This window comes from Amborella trichopoda, chromosome 9, assembly GCF_054954075.1.
Source record: "Amborella trichopoda isolate Santa Cruz 75 chromosome 9, AtrichopodaSantaCruz75HAP2 v2.0, whole genome shotgun sequence".
NCBI classification, from domain to species: Eukaryota; Viridiplantae; Streptophyta; class Magnoliopsida; order Amborellales; family Amborellaceae; genus Amborella; species Amborella trichopoda.
In genome coordinates, this window is record NC_142344.1 from 52,789,442 (window position 1) to 52,814,325 (window position 24,884).

At 34.4% G+C, this 24,884-nt stretch overlaps 1 pseudogene across 1 annotated transcript; it reads right to left on the reverse strand.

Annotated features, from left to right (window-relative positions):
* Positions 1 to 12,995: 12,995 nt before the first annotated feature.
* On the reverse strand, positions 12,996 to 22,641 carry LOC18441565 (inosine-5'-monophosphate dehydrogenase 2-like; annotated as a pseudogene). The gene is made up of 6 exons (XR_016040323.1): positions 22,226 to 22,641; positions 18,994 to 20,170; positions 16,936 to 17,115; positions 14,049 to 14,272; positions 13,197 to 13,428; positions 12,996 to 13,093 (listed from the first exon to the last, which is right to left on the reverse strand). The product of XR_016040323.1 is annotated as an inosine-5'-monophosphate dehydrogenase 2-like (transcript).
* Between the last annotated feature and the right edge of the window lie 2,243 nt (positions 22,642 to 24,884).

The following is a 24,884-nucleotide window of genomic DNA, read 5'->3' on the forward strand; positions in this document are numbered from 1 at the left end:
GAATTTTTTGTTTTTTTTTGTTTGTTTTTTTTGTAATCCATGCTCGAATTTTATGTAATCCATGATCGAATTTTTTGTAATCCATGATTGAATTTTTTGAAAATTTGTGATTTTTTTTTTTTAATCCATGATCGAATTTTTTTTTGTAATCCATGATAGAATTTTTTGAAAATTTGTGATTTTTTTTTTTTAATCCATGATCGATTTTTTTGAAAATTTGTTTTTTTTTTTTAATCCATATTATTCAAAGAGAAAATGAGAGAGATGATGATTCTGAGGCCACCCTATCCCGGCCATATTATTCACAGGCCACCCTATCCCAACAGCAACAGTGTAGGGATGAGTACGACAGTGTAGGTGAGCATGAAGGATGGACAATTTTCGGGGATTTTAGATTGGGAACACAACAAAACACTAACACTCAGGGATTTGAGAATAGTCAGACGCCTGCTAATATCGATGATTCGTTTTTAGATCGAATCAATGAATTGTTAAACGAATTCAATCAATGACACCAGCGTGACCAAGAAGAACAATAACGTTGTCTATCATTTTATTTTTAGATCATATGTTACTAATTTTATGCTTTATTGTAGTCCATGTATGTTGATATACTTATTCCATGATAATTATATATTTATCCTTTTGTATGATGTAAATTAAATGCTGAATGACGGTTCATACAGGGAAAGAACATATCAATATTCGCATATTCATTCAAAAACGTGAAAATTCTTAATGGAGTATCTTCATTTCTTATTGAATTCCTAAAAAACAATATTTATAATGAATTTTAATAATTTTTTCTGATTTTTTTTAAGCCTTATTCTTACCGATTCACCCGATTCTCAATTCGAATCGCCGATTCGGATTGATTTTTTGGAAGCCCGATCCGAGTCACCGTTTTTTAAACCATTGATTCAAAGGTTTCGAGTCCTTTTGGGACCGATCCCCCTTTTTCCACTCTGAATTCCGCTCCGTCGTTGGAAAACACCTCTCCCACCATAAAGCCGCCTGACCCGCAGGAAAGCGCCTTGAAATCACCGAAAAAAAATAAAGAGTTTTTCGAATAACCCTTCAAATCGCCGAAAAAGAAGAAGAAACGAAATAACCCTGTTTTTCTCTCTCTCTTCTATTTGTTGGGTTTCTCTCTCGGTCTTCTCTCTCCTCTTTTTTGCATTTGTTTGCTTTGACTTGTTAGATACCTTTTAAAAGGTAGCCTATTGTGCATCCTTGGAGATCCATAGTATTAAGTTAATCTTGCATAGGGGTTGTTGATCCCTCTTTCTCCTCTTCTTTGCTATATATGAAAACTTTGTTTCGCCTCTCATGTTTATTTGGTCTTTGTTTGGTTCTTCTGCAATCAGTTTGGGTAATTTGTTTCGACTATCTGATTTGTCTTTCTACTGAGTCGTATTTCGACAATATGATCTGTCTTTCTGTTGAGTCATGTTTCGACTATCTGATTTGTCTCTGTGTCGAGGCATGTCTCGACTATCTAATCTGTCTCTTTGTCGAGTCATGTTTCGACTCTCTGATCTGTCTCTCTGCCGAGTCATGTTTCGACTCTCTGATCTGTCTCTCTGCCGAGTCGTGTTTCGACTCTCTGATCTGTCTCTCTGCCGAGTCGTGTTTCGACTCTTTGATCTATCTCTCTACCGAGCTGTGTTTCGACTCTCTGATTTGTCTCTTTGCCGAGCCGTGTTTCGACTCTCTGATCTGTTTTGGATCTTAATGTTCTCAATCCTGAATCTAAGGTCCAATTGTGCTTGTTGATCCACCGTTGATTTCTGTTAGCTTTTTCACGTGCCTCATGTTTGATGAATGAATTACTCGATCATGTCTATTTCGATTGCCTGTTGATTTGCTATTATGCGAAATTGTGTTGTTCGAGATCAAAGTAAAGAGATTTTTTTTCATTCTTGAAGAAGTGCATATCTTGCCTAGATCTTTGTCCATAATGGTACGGAATATCTGTTGTCCATCTACTACGCCTTTCAGCCTGATCTTAAGCTCTGACTCACCCTCTGTGGACAAACCTTGTGGAAGAACTCTTAGGTTTTTGGGGCATACCTCTGGGGTAGGAAAATAAAATAATGGTCGAGATAGTGGAGGCAAAGCTATGGAACTTGGGTGTGGGTCTTTTTTTAAAAAATTTTAATTTTATTGTTAATCATTGTAAATAGTATTCATGATCCGAATCAACGTATTTGTGTTTTACTCCTCGTAACTCTTCCTTAGCCAGGATTGGGCAGAATAACGAAACAAGTATTAGTATTATCTTCCTTGTCATTAATCCGATTGCCTGTTGATTTGTTGTTATGCGAGATTGTTCTGTTTGAGATATCGATTTATAATGATCGCTAATTTACAGTTGCTCAAACTTCTTTTGTTCCTGCTTTGTTACTAACGCAGGCCTTTAGTTGTCCAAACTCAAGTTGTTATCTTTTAATGCATCTTGAGTTTGAGGGGGAGTGTGCAAAATATAAAAATCTGCATTGATGTTTAGGAGCAATATTTTCAATTGTCCAAACTCGAGTTGTTCTCTCTGCATCTTGAGTTTGAGGGGAATGTGGAAAATATAGAAACCTGCATAGATATTGAGAAGCAATAATTTATTTCTTCTTATGTATAACCATATTAGGAAGGTGACTCATTACGTATGTTAGTTTTTTTTAGTAGTACACAACTTTGTAATCCTATAAATTGTGGCGCTTATTCGCATATTTGATAAGCTCAATAATATATCTTCATGGGGGCTTAAGACCCAATTATACAGAAATATAGTTTTTCACTATAACTTACCTCAATTTTTTGGTGATCTGTATTTTTTACCTGATTGTTTTTATCGAATTTTTGAAACAAAATTGATTCATTACCGATGTTTTGGCTTGCCAACTTTTTATTATTCCCCGACTTGCTAACTAGGATTGAAACTAAATATAATAATACTTGAACTTCAAGTTATGAGAGACTTAGAGTTGATTGTACGTCCAATACTTCGATACAAGACATTCAATGGGCCATTCAATGGGCGCACAATCTCTACCCAAGCTCTTAAGTTTTATTTATTTATTGAAATAAATAAAAGATGGAGGACGAAGACAAAGATAAAAAAGAAGTATTTTATGTACTGAAGTAAATAAAAGATGGATGATGAAGATAAAAGATAAAAAAAAGAAGTCTTGAATGGTATTCGGTTGAGCGCAGTGATTGAAATTGGTTGAGTCGAGTCGGACTCACCGGGTTCGATTCGGGAATCGTCTGTTACAGAGTCGGTTCCACGAAAAAACTGGAAATCGCCCATGTCCAGAGATAACCGGGCAATTCCAAACAGTAAATCGTGAGTTTCACCTCGACTCATCCGGTTCGACTCGAGAATTATCTGCTACCGAGCCGGTTCCACGAAAAATAGGGAATCGCCCATGTCCAGAGAGAACTGGGCGATTCCCAATAGTAAATCGCAAGTCTCACCTAAAAAATATTTTCTTTACACATGCACATCTCACGAGAACAACGCATGCCCACAAGTGGCCGCCCCATGGGAGCAACAAAACTCACCTCACATGTCCTCCCCCTCACTTTTCTACACGTACAATGAAGCATCTATTACAAAGGACTTTATAGAGAACCAAGCAACACTCATCCTTCAATGTAGGATAATTCCCACAAAAAATCAGTAAAGCAAGATGTTTGAATATATATTATTATAGAACCAAATAAAATCACATGAAGTGAAGTGGTTGTGTTGGTTGACAACTTGGATTTTGTGGTGGACATTTAGGGTTCGAACACCTTAGCGCACAACAAAATTTTTTTTGAGTTCGAACCCCTTAGTGCGCAACAAATTTTTTTTTTAGTTCGAACCCCTTAGCGCACAACAAAAAAATTTTTGTTGTCAAAAAAATAAACAAAAAAATACTGTTGTAAAAAATTAGAAAAAGTATAAAATGAAAGACTTTTCAAGATAAAGATAAAAAAAATAATACAATATTTTTTTTATTTTTCTTGTAAACAAAAATACAATTTGTTGTCAAAAAAATAAACAAAGGCAGAAAATACTGTTGTAAAAAAATAAAAAAATATAAAATAAAAGGTTTTTCAAGATAAAGATAAAAAAGATAATACAACATTTTTTTATTTTTCTTGTAAAAAAAATACAAGGTAATATAACAAGTATTTCTTGCAAAAAAAATAAAACAAAAGGCATAAAAAAATAAAATGTACTTTGGTAGCATCATTTTTTTATTTTTCTTGTAAAAAAAATAAAAAGTAATACAACAAGCAAAAAAAAATGTAGTACAATATCTTCTTCTTTTGTCAAAAAAAAGAAGAGAAGATAATCAACAAGTATCATACTTTTCTTGTAAAAAAAAATAAAAAATAACACAATAAGTATTTCTTATCAAAAAAATAAAAGGTATTTCTTAATACAATCTAGGAATAAATGGTCTAATTATACTTTTTATTTGTATAACATGATGGTCTTTAACATAAATTTAGTAATATTAATTTAAAGATAGGATTCATACAATGAGGCTATTTGAAATCTCTCTCTTTCTACTAACAATCTCTTCAACTAATTTATTCTAGAAACCTAAAAAATTAAAGAAAATTGGTACGCATTCCAATAATTTCTATATTGATAACCAAATCTTTTATTTTATTTATTAATTTTTGTATTATAAATCATGTAGTGTACTATTTATCTTACAGTTGTCAATAATACATTTTAAATTAGATGATATTATAAAATATTTTGGATTTGTTATTATTTATATAAGAAAATAATTATAAAATATTGTTGGTATATAATATTATAGTTAGTTAGGTTGTAACAATTTGGGTTTTTTTAGCAGATTAGGGTTTCCGTCAATTCAAGATTTTAGTGGCCAATTTTTCATCGATTTAGTCAACTCTTTATTGTAGTCCATATATGATTATATACTTAATCCATGATAATTCTATGATTTCTTTTGTGTGTTGTAAATTTAATAGTCAACATAAATTTATATAGGGAAAGAACATCTCAATATTCATAAATTGATGAAAACAATGAAAGTTAATAATGTAATACCCTCATTTCTTATTGGATTCCTAAAAAACAACATTTATAATTAATTTTAATAATTTTTTTGAATTTTTTTAAGGCTTAATAGAAACGATTCGGCCCTATTCCTGATCCAGATACCGATTCACCGATCCGGATCAATTTTTGGGATGCCCAATCCGGATCAATTTTTAAAATGCCCGATCCGAATCACCGATCCGTTTTTTAAATGACTAGTTGAGCGCATTGCCTAGCTTAGTTTTAAGAGTGCATGATTGCTTAAGCAGGTCATGTGCATCATTATCGTTGAACTTCTTCTCGATCTTTGAACTTGAAAATTTACATATAACTTTTTAAAGTTACAATTTTCCCAAAACAAGAGTGTTATATTTTTATTAGAATGCAAATCTCACAAAAGAATACATGATAGGAGCAATCTTAATATATTTACAAAATCTCAAATAAAATATTAGCAAAATCTCAAAAAAAAGAAGAAAAGAATACATACTAGGACCAAATCAAATTGTGGGCTCAATCACAAAAAGTGAATGGTTCAAATTGTGGGCTGAACCAGCAATTGGTATCTCTCTCCACTCGATCGCCACGATGTACTCTCTATCATCTAACAAAACTTTTTTTCCCATTAAAATTTTTCACTTTATCTTCCGCATTAAATTTTTTCACCTCAAACATTTGAGATATTATTTTTCCAAAAACACTATGCTAATTCCTTGACCTCTGGTATCACTTGTTGTAAAATCGAGATAGCCCAATCACTCCTTTTGAGCAAATTGGGATATTTCAAATCTCACTTTTCAATACTTAAATAACATGCTCAAGATGCAATAACAAGTGCAATATAATTAAGACAAATATAAAAATAATAAAACAAGCAATATGAAAAATCTTCAAAGCACAACATAAATGAAAGTAGGGTGGGACACGCACATATACGTGATTCACCCAAGGTGAGCTATGTCCACATGCAAGATGACAAAGATGTATTCACTATCAAGATGAAAACTTTAAAAGATTGGGGTTATGTAAGCTCAAACAAAAGAACTTCCTACCATAAACAGCTACTTTTTCGATTCATCGATGCTGTGAAGCAATACCGACAAATGGCCCAAGATGAGTCCGAAATAGTGGTGCTAAGGTTTTCTTGTTAAAAAAATAAAAAACCCAAAAATTTATCCCTAACCTTCAATCTACATCCCAACGGCAATCTTATTATATTGGTAAAATCTCAAATAATATATTCACAAAATCTCAAAAAAAAAGAAAAAAAAAAAAAAAAACTTGCTAGGACCAAATCAACTTGTGGGCTCAATCAAGTGAATCCAAATTGTTCAAACTGTGGGATGAACTAGAAATTGGCATCTCTCTCCTCTCGATCGCCACGATGTACTCTCTTATCATCTCTAACAAACTTCGAACTTCGATGCATCGTCTTGTGCAGTTTTAAGAGTGCATGATTGCTTAAGTAGGTACAGAGCAGTATAATCGTTGAACTTTTTCTTGATCTTTGAACCTGACAGTTTACATAGAACTCTTCAAAGTTACAATTTTTCCAAAACAAGAGTGTTATATTTTGATTAGAATTTAATATATTCACAAAATCTCACAAAAAACCATACAAGTAATCCAAATTGTGGGTTCATCCATAAAAATTGATTTATAAAAAGTGAATCCAAACTGTTCAAACAGTGGGCTGATCTAACAATTGGCATCTCTCCTCTAACCACTATGTACTCTATATCCTCTCTAACAAACTCTAAACTTCAATGTTTGCATGTTATCAAACGCACCATAATGATTTATTGGGTCATGACCTCAAGTTAGTTGCTGTGTTATTTTTCATATATGGGATCAAGTTCAATTTTTTATCGTAAGATATTTCACTTATCATCCACCACTACTAGATGTATAACATAACACCACTAATAGATGTATAACATAATTTGATAGAAATAAAATGAAACTACCCTAGATACTGGATGTTCTTTGGCAATTCGCTTTTACAAAAGGGAAAGGTTTGCATAGAAGATCTATGCTTCTCCTACCATCCAGCCATACAATTTTTATCAAATGAGTCACTCACCGTTTTATCTTAGATTCGATGCCTTAGAATATTATTATTTTTATTTTTATATAAATTTTGTGAATATAAATTTTAGTACGTTCGATCTTCTCATTGGGGCACACATTTACAAAATAAATTTTTAATAAAATATAACGGCTAAAATACCCCTTGAAACTTTTAGGGGTATTTTGATCATTTTATTTTATTGAGAATATTTTTTACAAGTTCATGTTTTATGGAGGATTCGACGCCCCAAATTTGGTGTGAAAATAATTTATATAAAAAAAATTAAAAATAAAAGAGTATAGAGATGTGACATTGTGATTGGGGCAATTTTAGCCCTCCATTCAGAATGGACGGTTGGATAAGGAGAAATATATGAGTTTTATGTTGTAGAGGAAGCATAGAAAGCTTTGGCCTCTACTAAATTACTTATATTTTATAGTTTTGATAGATGATCAAGAGTAGCATGAAAATTTTAATTTGATTTGATTTCTTGAAAAATAGAAAACAAATATACAACCATTTGATAAAAAATCATCATTACCTAAACAAGTTACCATAATATTGTAATGTACCTTTTCGAACTTGTCGTCTCAACAGGTGCCCACAAGTTCGTATCACTTGTTTTTTTTGTCATTCTTTTTTAAAACTCAATCTTTTTAAAAACCAAAAAAACTCCGCTCACTTGCTTTTTTTTTTTTTTTTCTCTAAAAATAAAACAAATTAGGTAGGCTGCATAAACAAACGTTATCGCATAAACTACAAAATTATAATAATGGGGGTCTATAAAGATAATATTTGGGAGAATACCACCCTAAATAACTATCAATTCAAACATGAAATAATCTTAACAATAATCCTATTACGTACTAATATTTTAGACAGTTAAATTCAATTCATTTCATTAAATTTTAGACAGTTAAATTCTCCATTGTTTCTAACATTTTGTCCCTCATCCCTAAATAATCATCAAATATAATATAGGACATATAGGCATATAAATCATCAAATATAATATAGGTCGTATAGGCATATATGATAAATATCTGCAATAGCTTTCTAACAGTTTATCCCTCAGCTATTTCAAATTTAAATCATGTAGTAATTAAAATTTCATTTTTTTTTAAAAAAAACTTTTTAACATTCAAATCTCCTCCCATATCTCAAGCTAGTTTTCTCATTCTTATATCCATTTATTCAAACACCAAGGCTTAAATAAGTAGGTTCGTGAGTTTTGAAGGCTTGTTGAGAGAGATTGCAAGTTTGTTAAAATCATGAAAGGGGTGTGAACACTACAATACAATGAGGTGGCTAAAACGTAAAGTCATAAACAAGGTAGGCATATCAAGATCATGAAAATGCATGTGCAATGAGAGCCGATCCTTCAAAACAAGTATTTCAAATCTCTCTTGGTACAAAAGACACAATCTCTCTCGCATGTCGGATTTTAAATCGAGTGGTTGTAAGAGTGTCATTTACTACACTTAAAGTTTCAAAAAAAAAAAAAAATTGAACCCATGACACATCCTAAACCATCCAATTTGACATCTAATAACTAAAAATACTTGCGACCTTCTTATAGCAAGATAAATGAACACATAATATACTAATATCATTCTTAAAAATGACTGCACTAATTTAAGGTAATTATTGTCCTCATTCCCATTGATGCAAGATACATTTGGACCAAACTAAGCCCAAATGTGATATACTCTTACTTATCACTATAAGGAATAAGACAAACAAACCAAGAAAATATAGACAATTTTAGAACATAAATATCTTAATGGTATAAAATCAATAGCATGTCCTCACTGCCCTGTTTAATCGCCGTCGTTGCCTTGATCAGTTAGGCCTCAAGTAGAAATTTGATTTGGTAAAAAATAAGTCAAATGAGTTTTTTACTAGTTATGGCAAGTTGAACTATCCATTTCGACCGGCTAAACAAAATTGAGAAAAAAATTCTAATGTATTTTATTCTTCTGAGTTTTTTTAATATGATCCAAGGTCTAACCTATTTTAAGTGAATTATACTCCTTACCAATGTGGTGGCTGGTTCTATATTGTCTTTTTTTTTTAAAAAAAAATATCACTTAAATCCTCATGTTATATTACAAAATTATTAAAGTGATAAAATGATCCACTTACCACTACAAAGTCCTATCTCACTCCGGTATCTCCTCAAAAGAAAAAAAAAAAAAAACAAGCTTTCCTAAATTGCACTTATTTAGGGTTGGAAACTCGAAACAATTATAGCAGTTTGGTAACTTGGACTCACGTAGGTTGATCATAATGGTGATAATACCTGTAGTTATTAGGATTGAATAAACCAACTAAGAAATCATGATGAAAACGGGTTTTAACTCTGAACAATAAGGGGTATTATTATCATTTGCCACTTAAGTGAGACAAAGTACGTTTATAATGAGACTTAAATATCAAACACTTACTCGTAAATGGGATAATTTGGCCACCTTAATAATATTGTAAGTTGCTTTGCACATTTAAATTATATTAACAAAAAAAAAAAAAGTTGTTGAAGAGCATAGGGATGCAATAAGAGAACATTCGCTAGTTTTTTCCTAGCGCATGTACACATGTTTTAAGGAAAAGGCCTTGTCATTAGAACCAAATGGTCTCTTTTGCTTAAAAGCCATTTTTTCTCTTCTATAAAAATAATGTTAGCGTCTCACCCAACACACACATGCAAGCACCCTTTGGCCCCCCTCAAAATCCACTAAAAGATCTTTTTAAAATTTAGGACCAAAATATCATTCCAATGTTCAAAATATCGACTCGACTAAGGTACTTGGACATTGGTCGAGGCGAGTTATTTGGCCAAGTTAACTCGGCCGAGTTCATGTCAAGTTAAAAAAAAATAGATTAACACAAAGGCAATAAGGTACATGTATGATAAGTTACATATTTCTATCATTATTATTGGAATAGCATACTGGTAAAAGGATGCAGAAGAGGTTTTTAGTATCAAACCATCTCATGCCGGGGATTTTTTTTTTGCTTTTTTAATAAAATAAAAAACAACCAATTTTTTATTTAAAAAATCAGATTGCGTACACCACAGTTTGGAATTTGCGCCCTATCAGCTTTCATGGCAGTACATGCAATAACATCACGAGGTAGTGGCATTGCTCCAATCTGCCTTCGTTGAAGGTAGACAGATTCTAGACCGAGCACTTGCAGCCCATGAGTACTTCCATTCAAAGCAACATGATCGGAGGATAAGGGTGATTCATAAGCTTGATATGCAAATTGTTGACAAAAAACTTGATGGGGATTACCTCTTTTGTGATGCGCCTAGTGGGTTTTGGCAGTAAATGGCGGGCCTAGGCCCAAGGTTAATTTCAGACAATTTATATGTGAATCAAACGGGTTCTTCAAGGCTAATAGAGGTGTCAGGCATGGTGATCCAATCTCCCAATTTCTCTCTTCTATAGTTGCAAAAGCATTTAGAAACAGCCATTAGAGGTATCAGGCATTTCTCTCTGCAAAACCATTTAGGAAGATGTTTTAGGAACTGCATGCTGAGGGTCATCTCCATGGCTCAGGCCTCCCTATGATGGGCCCAATGTATCGCATATACACATTTGTTTTTAATGTCTCAGCAGAAGAGATGAGAACCTCTGGCTATTCTACAAATGCTTCAAGCTAGCCTCAAGAGTCAAGACTATGTGCTAACATTGCCAAAACTAAGTTATTAGGCCTAATGCTCTTGAATGCGAGTTCTCGAGGAGCTCGCCTCTGCCGATGGGTAAGCATCTTATAGGTTTATTAGGTGTAATGCTCTTGAATGCGAGTTCTCGAGGAACTCGCCTCTGCCGATGGGTAAGCATCTTATAGGTCTCAAGGGGGAAGTGGTAGAGGGATTCAAAAGAAAGCTAGAGCTGTGAGGAAGGGAAAGACCTTCCCCTCATGGAGAGGATAACCTTGATTAAATCCAGAGTCTCCAACTTCCTTGTGCATTTAATATCACTTCTCCAAATTCAGGGGTGTCTGGGAAACTTAATTTGGTGTGGTTGAGAGGTGATGCTGGGAAACTTAATACAGCAAAAATAACACAAATTTTCAGATAAACACATGCAAAATTTGGAGAACCCCTAGAGTTTACTTCTCACCCAAACTAGCGTTCAAGGGTGTCTGGGAAACTTAATTTGGTGTGGTTGAGAGGTGATACTGGGAAACTTAATACAGCAAGAAGAACACAATTTTTCAGTTAAACACATGCAAAATTTGGACAACCCCTAAAGTTTACTTCTCACCCAAACTAACGTTCAAAGCCTAAGTTTTTCTTTCTTTTTCAATTCTGAAAATTATGTAGAATGACCCCTCTAGACCCCACACACCTATTAAATAATAAAATTTTATGTACAAAATATTAAATATCCATACAATAATTAAAAAGAAAAAGTTTATATAAGGTTGCAACCTTAAAATGTAGAATTATAGATGCACCTCAAAACTCCATTAAAAAACTGATGTTTTAATGTTGAAAAAACCTCTAATTCATTATCTTGACATCAAGATGTATGAATATGAAACATAAAATAAAATTTGATTTCCAGAAATAGTGCATCTTGCAATACAATATCTAAACCGTCCATTTTCAAGAGTTTCATATGTTTATAGATCTACTTGATTTTAACCATTTTTTGAGTTTAAAATTTTATAATTAGATATGAAAATAGATTTCGAGATAATCCTAATAATGTTTTCACCAAAATTACATGTTATGATAAGATTTGGAAGTGCGCCTTAATTGGATTGTTTAAGGTTGCAACCTTCTAGAAACCACACCCTAATTAAAATGACCTAAAAAAGTCTAATTTAAACATAAAATTCGTATTAACAATTTTACCCCTAAAAATAGTAACCCATGAATAGTTACCACCGAATAGTAAAAATAAAAAGACAACCCTAAAGTCCTAAAAAATCCTAGAAACCCTAAGCCTAAAATAAAAAAATATATCCCTTGAAATTGAATAAAAATTAAAAATATGAATAATTTTGAATTAAAAATAGGAATAATTTTCTCCCGCTTCAAAGGACAAGTAGAATTTTCACTTAATAAGTGGCAAACGTTGTGTAAATCAGAACCTTGCCCAACCATAGAAGTGATGGTGGAGATCCGCTACTGAGGGAGACGAAACAACATACTTTATAGAGTGTGTGGTTTGGTGCGTGCTGCTGCCAAATGCCTTTTGCCAACTACTACTCGTTTGAGACCAAAAACGATCCAGAAATTACTTTTTTTTGAAAGAAAAAATCTATCCAGCATTATTATCAGCTTCTTTGGTTTAGTAAATAATACTAAGAAAACCCAGCCATAACTGTAAGAGCATCTCTGCCATAACTGTAAGAGCATCTCTCTCAATATGTAACTAGTAAAAGAGAGGCAGGAAACTAATGGCAGAATTGAAAAATCCAATAGAGAGAAAAAACCATAATTAAAAAAAAAATTATGGAAGAAAAAATGCAGACTTGGTTTTAAATAAAGGCCGAATCAATCCTGGAAAGGCCACCAGAAGAAAGGAAAGTGAAATGAGTAGCAAAGCTATAGGTCTATCAGCCTCTTCCTAAGTTACTGACTGCATTACACAACATGCAACATTTTTTTCTCCTTTTTCCTTGTATGCAGAAATGCATGCAAGTTGCTATACTATAGTCGCTGGTTTTTAGGTATATTTCATGGATGATGATAGCTTATGCAGCAATGCATGCAAGTTGCTACACCATGGTCCCTGGCATTCAGGTATATTTCTTGGATGATGATAGCTCATTTCCAGTATTCTTCATTTGAAGGGCTGATTCCTACCAGAAGGAACAAGAAGGCTTTCAAGTTCATTTTGAGATACTATTCTTTTGGATTCCCCCAGTAAAAGGCTAGTTCTTATCAGAAGCTTAGATGGTCCATGTAGAGTACTGCTCCCAACAAACATAATCTGCTGGCATCAAATAAGTAATGGATGTTCTAAGCACCAATACACAAGAAATCAACAAGCAAAAGAAAAGATAACATACTTTGAGAGCGTAATGAAAGCTTACTAGATAAACGAACAGAGCTGCAGGATGAATCACTCAATATGCTACACACTCAATAAATTTTCAAGCCTTGCTCAAAGCCAGGGGGGGATAACTATATGTAAAGGCCAGTAAAGGGCCACTCCAAGGTGGGATATCCTTGTGTATTAAGACACAAAAACAATCAAAATGGTTTCTTCTCGTACATTACCAGGTCATGTATCCCACCTTCGACCTGTGCAGCTCCTGTTCAAACCTGGAAACAGAGGCCCAAGAGAATCAAATTTTCACCATAATACAAGGATACTCCCCAGGCAACCAACCAGCTTGACAGTCCAACAAACAAACATTTCAATGAAAGTAAGAAATTCCATTATTATTTCTGAAACACAATCTCAAGGTAGAGTTGGACATCCTTGCACTCTTTGAATATATAATTCTATAATATCTAGGCACAACTTGAAAAATATCATTTTTTAAAAGAAGTACTATAACAGTCTCATCGCGTTTAGGAACTACACAAATAATTACCCAGAAAAAAAAAACTACACAAAAGAAGCTAATTACAATTCTAAAGATTAAAAAAAAAAATTGCAACATAAGTACATATGACAAAGGAAACAATCATCATAAGTATATTACATATAATCCGACAGACTATGATTTACTCACAGTCCAGTGACCAGTGGGATGGAGATGGAAAGAGAGCAAGACCCACCCACAACTGGGGTCATGCCCTGTTTTGACAGGCGCTCTCTTTCCACCACCACCCACAATGGATTGTATGGCGATGACCATAGGATTTTCATGACTTAGTAGAGTACGAGCATACATCGGATTATAGCATAATCTCAAACAATCAATACCAAACCATACCTCTAACTTTAGAGCCCCTGATCTGCAATGGTCATGAGCAGATTGTATACTTGAAACACCAAGGTCTTGGAACCCTTGCCTAACAGCTTGCATGGTGTATGGAATTAGTTTCAAAATAGAACAATCTTTAGCTTTGACTTATCACCCAAGTATCGAGCATCACTCCCCTTTAACATGGCATCAAGGGAGCCCATGCCCCTGTAATTCTTGAGCCGGCGCCCATTCTAGGGATGAAAGGTTAAAAGAGTCAATACACAAACACCATAATGTCCCAAATATATATATATATATATATAACCATTGTGTCACAAATATCTCATTCTTCTAGGACTCCATAACAAGCATAAGCACATTTAATTATCCTGATCTTAAAAAAACTATGGATTTATAACTCCAACAAGAGGACAGTCAGCAGATATCATTTTCTACACCAAACTGTAGTGGTCCACAGGGCGAAGTTTGAAACTTCAACAAATGACAAAATTTATTGACTAACCCACAGTTGGGAATGAGATAGATCCCTTCCCCAGTTGATTTTCCTAGCCTTATCTTGTATCTGGATATTTAATTTGGTGGGTGTTGGAAAAGAAAGAAGTCTCTAGACACTACATTGACTTGGTGAGAGATATGTACAAGGGAGCACTAACTGGTATGCGAACAACTGGTAAAGTGACGAGTGAGTTTTTAGTGAGAATAGGTCTACATCAGGGGTAAACGTTGAGCCTACATCTCTGTCTTACTTATGGACAACATAACTAGGCACCTACCAGATGAGGTACCATGGTTTATGTTGTTTGAGGACGACATAGTTTTCATCGATGAGGCCCGAAGCGGCGTCAACATAAAGTTAGAACTTTGGAGGGATGCTCTAGAACCTAAAGGTTTTAAAATTAACCGGACTAAGACAGAGTGTCAGAGTATATGGAATACAAGTTTAATAATAATAAGAGTAAAGACGAGGAAGTAGTTAAGATTGATGGTCAAAAAATACCAAAAAGAGTGCACTTTCGATATCTTTGGTCGATCATCAAGGAAAATTGAGAGAATGAGGAAGATGTCACATAGAATTAGAGATGGGTGGGCAAAATGGAGATGAGCAACCTAAGTTTTATGCGATCGCTATACCAATAAAGCTAAAGGACAAGTTCTAAAGGATAGTTGTGAGACCAGCTTTGCTTTAAGGGGACAGAATGTTGGGCGGTCATACCTACATGATGAGTGTAGCTGAGATGAGGATGTTGAGATGGATGAGTGTAAAGAATCAACCCTAATTTGTATCAGTGATAAGACAAGAAGGTATAGAATTCAAACTGAATACATTTGGGAGAACTTAGGTGTTGCTCCAATAGGCGATAAGATGTGAGAAAGTTTTCTTAAGTGGGCTGGCTATGTGCAGCGCAGACCCAGTACAGTACATATCAGGAGTTACTTCAAATAGAAAGCTAAAAAAGGACAAGGGATAGGCTCAAAAGGACATGGTTAGATGTAATGAGAAAATATATGAGGACTTACAGCCTCACTAAGAGTATGTCCCTTGATAAAGCAGAATGGCGGACCAAGATTCATGTAGCTTACCCAAATTAGTCGGAAAAAGGTTTTGATGATGATGGCGTTTATGATGATGATCTTGTAACACTTGATATCCAAAGAATACTTGCTGGTTTTTTAAAGGACTGGGGTGAGATTTGGATAAAGATTGCAACTCATTTGATGCAAAAAGAAATTGCTGTCTTTCTGAGAGTTGCACATTTTTCTCTCATAAGCTTACTTTTTTAGCACTCCAAAGGTGCCTTAGACAAGCCAATTAGTAAACTTCAAGTCAGATTTTTTAAATGCTATAAAATGTGTTCTAATTTGCATCAAATTACCAGACTTATGCTCCAAGAAGTAAGGGTCGAACAAGGTAAACAAGAATGTTTCCTTCAAAGGATCAAGCATGAGTATATTCCAAACCTATGCGGGTCCAGTAATGTCGTCACACCTTGACAAAACCATGTCACAAAAACGGTCATCAAAGGTAAATTAAAGTAGATCCACACAAGTATCAAATACATGGGTGACAATGAGGGCTGTTATATAGCCAAAGCCTCAGAATAAGGAAGGCACAGGAGAATTAGAATTAAAAATCCAATTCTAATTTCATCTGAATGTGGGAATTAGCTGAAAATTCTCATAGATGACCTGCATAGCACTGGCTCTGAAAATTAGATGAATGATGAAACATAACATTGCTTCTTGAAGCTAGGGCTAGCTAATGTTAGTAACTCAATGGAGCCAGTGTACTTAGAATTCAGATGGATAGCAAGCAGTCTCCATAGTCCATACTCTTGGTGATCGCCAAGGATGGTCATATTTAATCATGATATTTGATTGGATCACAGCTAGCTGAATGCTGGGATCATCAATATACATAAATTATGTTGGATCTGTCAGGAGTATGTTTGATCCTTTTTTAGTATAATGAATATTTTAAAACCCTTTACATATCACAAAGCAATTGAAAGCTTAATCCTTGAGAACGTAATTTTCAAGATGCTTAGAACTACTCAAAACTAACAAAAGGCTACAAAGACAGTCACATGTTTGCGGACTGAAGTACATAATTTGCAAGAGAAAAACATAAGAAACCCAAGGTTGTTTTAGCGACTAGCATTTCCCAAAAAGGTCTCCCAAGTCCTTAATCAGTTCCCATTCGACACAATGGTGGCTTCATGAGAATGTGACTGACGATGTATCAAAGAAGGTAAGAAACTACCTCATTTGGGTACAGAGGAATTTAAATTGCAAGTACAAATAAACACACATTAGAACTTAAAAGGAAAGGTTAAAAAACAAAAATGTAACATGAGCATGTTGATTATATGATCTGTCAGGTAATGAGTATAACCAGGTAGAAGTAGCTACCAGGAGCCTCTTCTGTGCCTACCAAGAAACTCCCCATCATAACAGTTGATGCCCCTAGAGCCAAAGCTTTCACTATATGTCCTGAATTTGCTATCCCACCATCAGCAATGACAGGAATGCCATGGTCCTTAGCAATGGATGCAACCTTGTAAACTGCTGTTGCCTACAGATATTCGAAAAGAAGGTTCTATCAAGGAAAAAAGACACATTCTTATATCCTAGTTGATATTAAACAGAAACAAAAGGTCCTGTATAAATGTATGTAGAACTACCCATGCATTTTGTCAAAAAAAACACAAATACTCACCCACATACCACATTGAATGTATGAATATGTAAACATACAAGCATAGATGCATGGATACAAAATTTCAAGAATGGGAAACTTGCTTCACAAAAATGCAGCAGACATACAACATCAGAGGGAATAGAAGGCCGAAGTACTCAGTATATAAGAAGCCAAAATTAACTACTGGAAACACACACAGCACAATAAAAAGAATAATGGATACATGTTCAAACATAGACATAAAACACAATACAAACAAACAAATAAAAGCACGATGATATAGAGTAATAGTTATCATTGTCACCCTTTACCTGAGACGCAGCTCACATGCATTGAAGTGAGAAAATTACGCTGATCTCTTGCCAAAGACCAAGTAATGTTCCTCATAAAATAACGGTCAGCCAGTTTAGCTAGTATCTTTTCATGGATGACATAGGTGAGAATTATTTTGACAATGTACCATGCAATGCTATATAAAACATTGGCTATCAATTTCAATACACTTGTAATCATTGTGTATTGAAAAGAGGAACTCCAAGGCTCGAATCATGAAGCCAGTTTTCTGCCCTTTTGTCCATGTCAAAAGAAGTATGTATGAAGCCCTAGAAAGGAAATTGAAAAACCAATTAAAAAACAAAACAAGATCATTAACTATTTACTTGTACAAAATCTTTTGGGAGTATATTTACTGCTACAAAATTAGAATTTTTATGTTGCATAGAACAGTGTTATCAGGGCTAGACTGGTGACTGGGGACTGGTGAGGCACTGGTCAGGTCCAAACTAGTTGGACCAGTAGGCCCATTCTTCAAACAAGGCTGGAAAAACGCATAAGCAATATACAAAAATTTAAAATATGATTAAAACCAGTATGAACCTGCAGGTTCACACCAGTTCAACTGGTTCGATAGGTCTAAACTGGCTGGTTCAAACCGTTTAAACTGGTTTTGACTGGTTCAATGCTCCTCTTCAATAGGGATCACCCAACCAACAATTGGGGCCAGTTCCCAGTCCAAACAGGCTGGTCAGGTTCTGTCTTAATAAAACTGGCATAATAAACAACTCAAAAAGTAGCTAGGTTTTTCTAGGTGGTCCCATAGCCAAGTGAAATGCTAAAACTTGATTCTGCCTCAACATAACACAAGTCAAATGGATAGGCCTCTGAAGTTAAGGTAGGTGGACCAATGCTTGGGATCTGTATGTTGCCTTAAAAAGCCAAGTTGGCCATTATTATACATGATCACTGTGTTGGAGTAAAAGGCGCTTCACCTAGTTAAAGTTTACATATAGTGGTCTTGTAAAGCCCTGCATCTGCATGTCTTTGTTATGTGTCAAGCCTTTGATCCAAAACCAGTTCCTTCAATACTTAATTTTTTGGCCTATGTCTATGTAAAACCTCTGAGAACAACATCACTTAAACAATTTCATTGGCAATGAAGAATATCTCTACTACCAATTATTAACAAGTAAATCTTGTTGAAATACAATATTGAGGCCACATTTACGACATTTGCAACATAAAGTAACCCTTAAAGAAAAGGCAAAGAGGAATGACATCAAACTCTTCAAGCATTCCATACCAATATCAGCGCATTAGAACTGAAAAGAAAAGCCAACCATCATGGCAAAATAGATCATCAAAGGGTAAAACTATGTTAGCAGAATGGATAGTCAATGATATACCCAAAGAGAATGACAGTTGCAATGATGATACGTCCAGTAATCAGAATAAGGGCTGAGAAACGGAACATACCTGTCCTCTACCAACTGCGCAGACCTCCTGAGTGGTGCAAATAGACCCTGATCCCATCCCAACTCTCAATACATCAGCACCAGCATTTATCAAATTTTGAGCCTGGTAAGCTGTCACCACATTCCCTGCAATCACATCCAACCCCTGATAATTTTTCTTAATATACCCAATCATCTCCATTTGATAAATTGAGTCCCCTTGCGAGCTATCCAAAACCACAACGTTAGTCCCAGCCTTCACAACATGCTCCAACCTCTCCTTATCCGACTCCCTAGTCCCAATTGCTGCCCCTACAAGTACCTTTCGATCTTCTCCAATGGAAGAAGGCACACTCAAAGGTGGGAAAATCCTCATTCTCTACACATCCTCCCTCGTCAACAAATCAACTAGTAATTCATCATTCGAAACAATGGGTAGATACTTGAGCTTTGTGATATCAAAATTGCAGCTGCCTCATCAAAGCTTAGCTTAGAACTAGTGGAGACAGGGATCCTGGTCATCATGTCTCTCACTTGGGTATCGAGATCATTGACCGAGAAGAAGTCTCGCTCAGTGATGATGCCCAAGAGCCTGGAATTTAGGGTCCTGATTCTGTGATTAGGGCATAGGGGGAAGATGAGGAGTCCTGAATCAGGGTTCGAAGAGTGTCAGAGGGGGAGAGACCTACCGGGTCATGAGTGAAACCAATGTGAAAAGATTTGGCCTTTTGAATAATGCATGCCTGATCAGAAGGCTTGTTGTTACAGTGGACAATGCCAATACCACCTAGAGCAGCCATTTCAGCAGCCATGGAGGATTCAGTTACAGTGTCCATAGGAGAGGAGACGCAAGGAGTTGAAAGAATGATGTTTTTCGAGAGGTGGGTAGTTAGGTCGACTGATTCAGAAGGGAAGTCAATGAAGTAAGGGTGGAGGATTACATCATCGTATGTATAGCTTGTGCCCTGGTTGAAGAGCTTTTGAGCTGGGAAACCATCTTCAAAACCAGGGATCGCCATTGACGGGGGGTTATATGATGAAAACTATGCAATTTTTTGGGGATTTAACCTGGTTTTCTCCTGTTTCAATAAAAAAAAATCAGGAGTTCAGTTGTCATACCAGATAATTGGAACACCTGTTATGAAGGAGATATGCCATTCAATGCTCCTCAAGTGCCACTTTTTTATGTGCTCTTAGGTCTGCAAAATGCAAATAACCAAAAACTTGTCATGAATTAGAGTTCATCACAACTCATTTAAACTTAGCAGTATGACACCAAATTATCTTATATAAAAATGTATAGTTCCGAGAACTCTCATATTTTCAGGAGTAATCAAAAGATAGAACTCCTTTGATAAGTGCGAAAAAGAAATCCCTTGGTAATTGGGAAAAACAATAAAGCCCCACTGTAATTGGATTCAACTAAATGTCAGATTACTGCAAAATTAAAGGAAACTTGCAGGCCAAAAAAAGATGTCTTACGACAAAAAAGCTAATAAATAGAGCAACCAAATAACAATGTATACCACCAAAATTTTCAATTTTATTTCACTATAAGAACCCAATGATCATTTCTCACATGTACTCATCACTCAAAATGGGGAACTTAACTACACTAAAATAAAAACAAACAAAAAAGAAAAAGGGATATATGATAAAAATTTAAAAATAAAATAAATCCAGCCAAACAACAATGTACACCATAAAAATGCTATGTTAGATTCCCTACATGAAAACCCAGTGATCTTTATTCCATTCTCAAACTCAACTAAAAGGAAGACCGTTTACACAAAATTACAAATCAAACAAAATATATATATGAAACTTATCGAATTTCCAGTAGAATGCATGCGGCAACCAAAAGATCGATAAGGTAAAGGACCTAAAGCTAAGAACTTTTAACCTACACATGAAAAGAAGAAGAAGGGGAAGATAAAGCTCAATCCTTTCCTTAACCTTCAAACAAACAAACAAAAAAGTCTCAACCTTTTCATCCTGCAAATAGAAAGAACAGGAAGAGGAAGGAAATGGACTCTCCAATCCTTTAAAACCCAAAAGAAGAGGATGAAGTAGATTAGTGAGAGGTGAGCTCGTAGATGATGAGTTGCAATTTTCTTCTATGCGTGACTTACTTGTTAATGTAAAATACCTCTAACTCAATAACTCATTTCAAAACACTTCAGAGAAAGAAATGCTTGTAGAATATGCATGTTGCTATTTCTTTTATGGTTGAGTTACTTCTTACATTAAAATAATCTAACTCAATAACTCATTTCAAAACGCTTATAGAGAAAGGGAGGCTTGTAGAAGATGCATGTTGAAAATTGTCCAAATCAAGAAATGAAAAACCCCAAAGATGGGGTTTAGTAGCTGCAAATTGGGCCACTAAAATTCCCTCTTTAAATAGACTTAATCTTGATAGCGAGATATGAGTTGTTTGGATGTGTTCATCGTAAAAATATTTGAGATCAAATTATAGGTAGTTTTGACATTCGAGAACATATTTCGCAAGGCCCCATTTGGGTGTTCATCGTACATTATTTGAAATAAAATTATAGGTAATTTGACAACCGAGGACATATTTACCAAGGCCCCATTGGGTTCCCGGAAATGAGTATCCAGGGGAGATGCCTTTCCTGGAATTAGTATCTTATGGAATTGGCATCTCTTAAAAGTCATTTTCTTGTCCTTTCCTCATATCTTTGGTCCAGTGCAGAGAGCAGAGAGCTCTCTCTTCAAACCCTGACACCATGCTCTATGAACGCCATAGCTCTCTCTGTCTCTGCATTTTCTCTCCCTCTCTGCCCTATTCCCCATTGTCTTTCAAAACGCCATTACTCTCTCACACCTTCTCTCTCTCTAAACACCACCAAGCTCTTGATTCTACTTCGTAACATGCTCTGATTACTAGCTTATCAGGGTTTATTCAGATAATTAATAAATAAAGCTCGGATAATGGAACCCAATCTAGTTTAGATGACACCCAAGCAACAAAATTCAGCAATCAAAGATCCCAAAACTAAACTCTAGAGTAAAGGAAAACATGGGCTTCAATTTATCAGAGAAACCAGTTGAGAAGGCACGATCCAATGCACTGTACAGCCTTTATCATAAGACATGGATTCCCGTACCGTACAACGCCCTATTTAAAATTTTGGACGCGTTTTTTAACTGTTGCAGGGTTGTCAATAAAGGTCACGCCTTTAGAGAATGAAGAGCAAAATTTATAGAGAGAGAAAAGCGCGGAAAAGTACCTCCAGAAAGCACTGTTTCAAAAAGAGCATCCTAGAGAGAGAAAGCGGGCTCTCTCAGTATCTTGATTAATCACAATTGCATGCCTCCCTAAACGAGTCTTCTGTCTATTTTCTTTATACATAAAAATCTTTATCTCGATTTTTCATTCCCTCTCTCTTTTCTCTTTCTAAAAAGGAGAGAAAAGCAGAAGAGATGAGGGAGGTTTGGGAGAGAAATGAGAGATTTTGGCAGGGTTTCATAGGTTTGATTTTCTCCAAAACGCCTAAACCCCAACCAGAAAGAAAATTAGCACGGAAACTAAGTCATGTCAACTCAATTTTCTCTCCAAAATTTTCTCTAAATCAAACAGAAGTAAAAGCAGTGGACCCGTACTTAAACCCTTCTATAACTACTTCTAAAGCAAACCCTAAACCCTTCCAATGAAATTCCCCACTCTCTTAACTATTTATTTTTAGTAACAACCTTAAAAGCTCATGTGATATCCATCAATCCATTGTTAAATGGAAAAAGTTTACATAATGTTGCAAAAATTTTTTAGAAACATCAATAGGCGAAATTAAATAGTATTTTCCCTCGTTACGGACTTGTTATGTTCATTGTGATTTTGTTTTAAAAACTTCTAAAAATATATGGGAGCCATGATGGTTACGCATGTTTTTTTGCATGAAAAATAACGCCATGAACATGCTTATGCTGTAGTCTTTTAATCCACACTGTCCAAAAAAATTAGATGACACCAAGCCTATGGACAAAAATACTGTTCATTTTCATCCAAGGGCATGGCATAGTGGCTTCTTAAGGTTGCAACATTATTAAATATTAATTTTGAAAAAAATAGTTTACCTTCAAACAAGGTCATAATTAAAATTTAAAAATACAAAAGAATTAAAACATTATTTTTTAATGTACTAATATCAAGCTATTATTGTTCTATGCAGGTGATGTCACATCTTATATAGACCACATCATTCTCTATTATTTCTAATAAGTACTTGTTTTATTAAGAACGTTTACCCCTAAACAACAAAGGTATTATATTATAGGATAAGTGTATCTAACACGCTACATAGGAAAAACACAACAAAAACCATTTTCAATAAGAAAAAGTTTATATAAAGTTGCAACTTTAAACTGTAAAATAAAGTGTATCTCAAAAATCCATCAAAAAATGATGTTTTGATCCTCTAATTGATTATCTCGACATGAAAAATAAAGATTTTGAATACAAAAAACTGTGCATCTTATAGAATATTCTCTAGACCATCCATGTTCACGATTTTCATGTGTTTATATAGATCTACTTGACTTGAACTATTTTTTAAGTTAAAAAATTTATAACTAGAGATGAAACTAGATTCTCAAGCATCTTTACAAATTTTATAAAATTTAGAGATACGCCTTTCTTGGATCGTTTAAGGTAAGATAAATACCAAAAAATAATCCCTAAAATACTTGAAAATAAGTAAGGTGACCACAAAATTTTGCTGGAAGATGTAGTTCCGGTGTCGAAAGCCCTATAATAGCGTAACAATCCATATTCAACAATAATTATGAAATTTAAAATTCTAAAAATAGTGTAGATTGAGTAAACTATAAACACTTCAAAATATTGAAAATAGACGGTCCAAATAACTTGTTACAAGATGAACTATTTTTCGAGCTTAAAATTCTTTTTCTCTTTAAAACATGCATGTGTGAAGATGATCAATTGGAAAGCTTTTCAACTTTGGCACACTCTTTTCTACTGGATTTTTTAGGTGCATACTACATCTATAGCATAGGTTGCAACCTTGTATAGACTTACCTATTTAAAGTGGTTATTTTATCTGACAATACCGCCAAAGAAAGAGGATCCCATAGATAAAGGTTTACTATTTAAATTTCATTTCATAAAAGTACGGCAAAAAATTTGTCTATTATATCTTTAAAGAAAAATTTATATAGAGGCGAAATCAAATTAGAGACCACCTCCAAAATATCATCAAATTGATCACCTCAACATCAAGATGTATGGACATGAAAAAAAAATGGACTTCAAGTTTTAGAAATAGTGCATCGTGTAACATATTTTTGGACCCTCAATTTTCAAGTTTTCATAAATCTACTAGATCTACACTATTTTTTAAGCTTTAAATTTTATAATTAAATATAACAATATATTCCAAGGCTATCACAAAGATTTCCGGTATTAAAACTACAGTTCTCGATACTATTTGAAGGTGCACTTTACTTTGATTGTTTAGAGTGTCGGCTCTATACATACTGCACCCTTTTTTAAATTATCATTATTTTAAATTTGAAAATCCATAAAAAGGCATTTTAATAATTTGACCTATTTAAATGGCTCAAGATAATTACAAAAAATACTTAGCGCTCAGGTTTGGGAAAATAAAAATATAATACGACTAAAATACCCCTAGTTATTCCGAAATAGCAATATGGAACCATGGGATATTTTCTTCACTATTCCAAACCGTGAACAACTGTGGGTATTCTCAAATTTGTCTCAAACCACATAACTAAGCTAAATTGCCAAAATGTTCTTATTATTCACGATTATCAAACATTTTGAGGAGGTATATTTACAAAAAAAAAAGAAAAAGAGGTGAACTCCAAAATAATAAATGAGATATTTGAACCCTTTAATGATGGGAGGGC